General features: G+C 39.3%; 1 protein-coding gene across 2 annotated transcripts in view; it reads right to left on the bottom strand.

Moving 5' to 3' along the window:
- The window catches only part of ADAMTS3 (ADAM metallopeptidase with thrombospondin type 1 motif 3), a 278,234-nt gene that overhangs the window by 266,761 nt on the left and 5,282 nt on the right, over positions 1-6,191 (bottom strand). The gene's annotated exons all lie outside the window — the stretch shown is intronic.

Genomic DNA, 6,191 nt, shown 5'->3' with positions numbered 1-6,191 from the left:
ACACAGTTCTGGAGGTCAGGAGTTATCCTACAGTTATCTACAGTTCTCCTACAGTTCTGGAGGTCAGGAGTCTGCAATAGGTCACATGGGTGTTCACAGGGCTGCATTTCTTCAAGAACCACTGGGAATAATCTGTTCCCTTGACTTTTTCCAGCTTCCAGAGGTCACCTGCATTCCCTGGCGTATGGTTCCCTTCCTTCATCTTCAAAGCCAGAAACATCAGACCAAGTCTGTCTTTTGCTGCCATCTCTCTACTTTTGTCTCTATGGTCTCCCTCTTCCACTTCTCTGGACACCCCCCAATAATCCAGCATAGTCTCCCTATTTAAAGGCCAACCGGAGCACCTGGGTGGATCAGTCAGTCAAGAATCTGACTCTTGATTTTGGGCTTAGGTCATGATCTCCTGGTTCATGAGATCCAGCCCACATCCAGCTCTGTGGTGACAGCATGGAGGCTTCTTGGGATTCTCTCTTTCCTCTCTCTCTGCCCCTCCCCTGCCCACATGCTTGCTTGCGCTCTCTCTCTCACTCTCAAAATATTTAAATATAAATAAGCATTAAAAAATAAATAAATAAATAAATAAATAAATAAATAAATAAAGGCCAATTGATTAGCAACTTTAATTTTATCTGCAAACTGAATTCCTCTTGCCATGTAACATAACATATTCATAGGTCCAGGGATTCAGATGTAGACCTATTGTGGTGGGGAGGGGGGAACATTATTCTACCTACCACAGCCATCAGATCCCATACACTGTGCTGGGAGGCCCTTACATGTGTTCTCCTTGGCATCCATCCTCCTTTTTCTAGCTAGATGGTGATGGTCACAGTGATAATAACATCAGTTAATACTACAACCCAGTATTCCCTCAGGTAACCAACCCACATTCCACTCTCAGTCCCTATAAGTCAAGAGTAAAATGTCCCAATTCAGGCCAATCAGGGCACTGCATCCCCTGACCATAGAGAATCATTCAAAGCCAAGTAGCCAATAAAAGCCCCTCCAGGAATTTTTGCTGAAGCTGTCAAAAAACAAGTGTTCTGTGGGACGCCTGGGTGGCTCAGTCAGTTAAGTGTCCAACTTCAGTTCGGGTTATGATCTCACAGTCTGTGAGTTCAAGCCCTGCGTCAGCTCTGTGCTGACAGCTCAGAGCCTGGAGCCTGCTTCAGATTCTGTGTCTCCCTCCCTCTCTGCTCCTCCCCCACTCATGCTCTGTCTCTGTCTCTCAAAAAATAAATAATCATTAAAAAAAAAAAAAGTGCTCTGCTTACTGGGGTAAAAGGTACAATGACAGCTCAGAGATGCTAGTGACAGTCTTTGCCACAACCTGAGGCACCACCAATCATATCCTGATAAAGAAATAAAGCCAAAGCAGGAAAATGAGAAAGAAAGAAGAGTAGAGGGAGGAAAGGGAGGGATTTCTGACATTATTTGAGCCCTCAGTTCAGCTCTACCTGACTTTGATTACCTGATCAATTTTGTGTTCCTTAACCAGTGTCAACTGGGTTCCTGTTATTTCCATCCAAAGGAGTCATGATTAATATAGGAACTTTCTCTCAATGAAATGAAAAGGACTTTTAACAAACAAGGTGAAAAGAAGAAAGAATTGTGTCTTGCATACATGAAATATAGTTGGTACAGAATCCATATGGAATAACTGTTTTTGTACCATTCATTCCTTACCCAACTCCTCCCTCCACTGCCATATTCCAACGAATTAAGCAACACTATATTGAGTTACCAACATTAAGATAATACATGAAAATAGAACTCTCAAAGAGCTGTCACATGGTGAGTTGAGTGGTTGGAGAGTTTACAAGTCCTTGACACAGTAAATTAAGGTTCCTGGAAATTCATGGTGGTAGGCAGACCTATCAAAAATGTATGGGTTAGAAAGAGGTGGCTCTCACTGAGCAAAAGTGTTTTAAAAAGCACAAGACTAAGATATAGTACTAATAATAGCTATTGTTCTAACTTGCTTACCACGTGCCAGCATTTTATGAATCCTTTATAATTCTATGAAGTAAGTAGTGGTAATATGCCTATGTTATGTAGAAGAAAGTGATGCCTTGAGAAGTTAAAGTCATCAGCTAGAAAGTAGTAGAATCAGGCTTTTAAACCAGAGTGAACAGAGTCTGTGCCCCTGACCATTTGATAGAAGCAAGGCAATGAATACTAATAGGTCCTCTCCTGGATATGCTGGTTATGTTTTAGATTAAGGAATGGACTTTACATTCCTTAAGAAAGAGAACTCAAACTCATATGAATAATGACTTCAATCATTCTTTTTAATTTGTATGCATACATATATAAAAATATAAGTACTAAATATGAAGAAAATTTGTAGGAAATGGGATTTAACATCTAAGATCCCAGTATTTGAAGATTCATGTATTTAATCCTGTTACTTCCTACAAGTTTCCTAAATGTTATTTTTGGTTTACCAGTCACTTCAAAAACAAGATAGACTGTTTCATGCTGTTCACAATTTATTCTAAATTCCATAAAGATTCATCATGCTAAATTTGTGGCAATCATTTTTATAAACAAGAAACTGACATTACCACAAAATCTCTCCTAAGGATTTACAGTTAGTCAGCAAAATCATATAAACATATTGGGAAAATTATGATGGATAAATTACATGTGGGAACAAAGATTCCTAAACTAGGAAACTCTTCCCATGCTTTACTAACCATTCAAAAGAATATACAGCTCTCAAATTCTATGAGGTAGATGAATCCTGTCATAGTACTAATAAAATTTACAAAACATTTTTATCAGTGCTCTTAAACCATGAACCAGGGTACTTGATAACTAGAAAAATAATTCATTGCATTTTTCAAGAGATGGCATAACCAAATATTTAAAAATTACATTCAGATTTAAGAAGAGCAGACCCAAAACTAATTTAAAATGGACATTTTAAAAAATCAATGTTTCCCTATACTACCAGTAAGAGTTCAGGTCCTACAAACTTCAAAAGCCATCTGCCAACACATATCATGTTAATTTGATTTTACTCAGCCAGCAGCTTCTAGAGCTTTCTCCTAAAGTAGTCATTTGAAAAGCAAGCTGTGTGGCAACATTCATTATGAGAAAATAGGTATTAATAAGTACATAAATTAAGGTTTATTAGGATAATGAGATTAAAATGATGTTCATAAGGATTTTGTAGTGATGTGGAAATTTTCACTAAAATACCAAACAAAACAAAAACAAGTATACAAAAATAACCTATACAACATGTGTATTAAATGATGACTGGGTAACGGGTGCCTGGGTGGCTCAGTCAGTTAAGCATCTGACTTCGGGTCAGGTCATGATCTCACAATTTGTGAGCTCAAGTCCCGCCTCCGGCTCTGTGCTGACAGCTTGGAGCCTGCTTCCGATTCTGTCTCCCTCTCTCTCTGCCCCTCCCCTGTCTCGTGCTCTGTCTCTCTCTGCCTCTCAAAAATAAATAAACAAGTAAAAAAATAAATAAATGATGACTGGGTAAGAACATGCTAAATTGGTATTTAAGATGATTGTCAAAAATTAAAAAAGACAGTTATAATGGGCACATGTAAAACATCTATGTTCAGAAAGAAAACTAATTAAAAAGAATAATTAGGGGCGCCTGGGTGGCGCAGTCGGTTAAGCGTCCGACTTCAGCCAGGTCACGATCTCGCGGTCCGTGAGTTCGAGCCCCGCGTCAGGCTCTGGGCTGATGGCTCGGAGCCTGGAGCCTGTTTCCGATTCTGTGTCTCTCTCTCTCTCTCTCTGCCCCTCCCCCGTTCATGCTCTGACTCTCTCTGTCCCAAATAAATAAACGTTGAAAAAAAAATTAAAAAAAAAAAAAGAATAATTAAACAATTTGTAACAATAGCAGCAGCACAGTTTAGGAGTAAAAGCTGATATCTATGGCAGCAACATGAAAAAGAAGCTTCCCAAAATTCTGGCATTAGTGTTCCACCTAAGTCATCACTGTTACTATATTCAATCCAAGTAGCGTAACCAAACTCTTCATATTGAAATCACTCATGATTTTACCAGGCAATTTGGCATCGTCCCTAATGGATTTCCAAGGTAATCTGGGTTGGCTCCCCGCAAGCAAAGAATGCTTAGAGATAATCATCCTGGAAGCAGAAGTGACCATGGGGATTTCTTAATATTTCTGAGCAATATTGTGATTATTTGGTACAATGGCAAGAAAAAACAGTGAAAGTAAGGGGAAGAAGTATTTCAGCTAAACAGCAATAATAATTTGCAGGTACTAAATTAACATGCTACACTTCATAACCTCTTCATCTACAAAGCTTAAAACATTTACTATTACCCATTTTGATGCTTAGTGGAGGGGTGGAAGCTAAATCAATAAAGTCAAGTGCACAATCTTTAGTTACAAGAAAGAACAATGGCTAAATGGGTAGCTATTCTAAATTTTACAAAAGATCCCTTTAAATCCCTTTAAGTCACACTTTTTAGTATTGCTGCTGGCACACTGGGTTCATCGATTTTAAGCTTAGGTTATCTTATTTCCCCTGATGCCTGGAACAAGGCAAATGATCTCAAGTAGACATTAGTGCAAAGTTAGTGGGCATTCCAAACCTGTACGTGATTCAGTTCAATTTGGCAAATCTTAACGAACAGACGAGAGACCAATAAACCCAGGTCCCTGAGCTTTGTGGAGTGCAATGAGAAGTTACAAGGAGTCTTGATAACATTGAATAATTAATTGGATAGCCATTATGACCATCAGCATTTTCTTGAGAACCAATTAAACCTGGAGAGGGGCACAGAACAAGAGCACTTAAGAAAATTTAGAACACAGGTGAATCCCAATATAATGCCCTGCTCACCAGATCTATGCATTGAATAACAAGTATTTGAGGACCCACAGGGCACCAAGCCTAATTTTATACACTGGGGATATAGCAATCATCAAGACAAACTGTTTGCTCTCATGAGATCTACACTAGTAGAAATGCCCACTACGAGCCAAGGACTAGGTGAAGTGACTCACACTAAACCTTGAAAACCAAATAAATACCTGCAAATGATGAAAAAATATCTCTCAATAAACTGGATATTTGAGAGGACAAGATTAGCAACTTTATTTTGTTAAGAATGAAATGGAATGGAATTTGAAACTGGGAAACAGAAATAGGGCAGAGAAAGATAGATATGCCCTGATTCCAAGAGAGGGGGGTAAGCAAGGGAACTCAGCGCAACACCAAAGCCTCACAATGATTTTTCCTCTAATGATATTCAGGCAATATCTAAGTGGCAGCTTATGAAACAAAGGACTCAGAGAATTCTTTTGCAGATTCTCCAATTTCTACAAAGCCATAATTATTTCCTAAGCCACATGTGTCACAGAGCAAGGCTCCTTACCCAATCAGGCCAGCCAGCCAGCTGCCCACAATTACCTTAGGCATCCCACCAAGGCCATATTCTGAGTCAGAATGAAAGCGCTCCCTAACATGCCACAGAAGTATGTTAATGACCTCATGAATCACACACATTTACACAGTGCATACATATTCACACATGTACCTGTATGCATGTATATGCATGTATGGGTGTATGTATATATATATAGATACATGTATGAGTGCATGTGTGTATGGGTGTAGATAGGTAGGTAAATTGTTCCTCTCTGGTTGACAAAGGAGCAGAGAAGTAGGTCAGAGATCAAAACCTATTTACCCGTTTTCTCTAGGGTGAATCATACTTTCCCACATATCAAGAGGGCATTTTAGGGGGCGCCTGGGTGGCTCAGTTGGTTAAGCTGCCACCTCTTGATTTCGGCTCAGGTCACGATCTCACAGTTTGTGAGTTCGAGGACAGAGCCCTCATCGGTTCCTCTGTCTCCCTCTCTCTGCCCCTCCCCCACTCGCTGTCTCGTACTCTCAAAAATAAATCAATATTTTAAAAAAGTTTAAAAAGAGGGCATTTTCCCACTGGGTAGAGGGAGAAGGAAAGAACAATCGCCTGTCAACACACTATCTAAATCATATATCTATACATATTCTAACCTGCCCCATCACAACTGCCCTCTCTCTACCTAAATAAAAGCCTTCCTACTTTAGAGAGCTAAAGCATTATTAAGCACATTTTCATCATTTTCTCAAGCACATGTTGTGTGACTGTACTTAAAAAAAGCATTTAAACACTGGCAAAATTAACCAATCCTGTCAGAAGTC

This window comes from Herpailurus yagouaroundi, unplaced genomic scaffold (genome assembly GCF_014898765.1).
Source record: "Herpailurus yagouaroundi ecotype Mexico unplaced genomic scaffold, PumYag 28, whole genome shotgun sequence".
Classification (NCBI taxonomy): Eukaryota; Metazoa; Chordata; class Mammalia; order Carnivora; family Felidae; genus Herpailurus; species Herpailurus yagouaroundi.
Note: the sequence above shows the minus strand (reverse complement) of the source record. Positions and strands in the feature narration are given on the sequence as shown.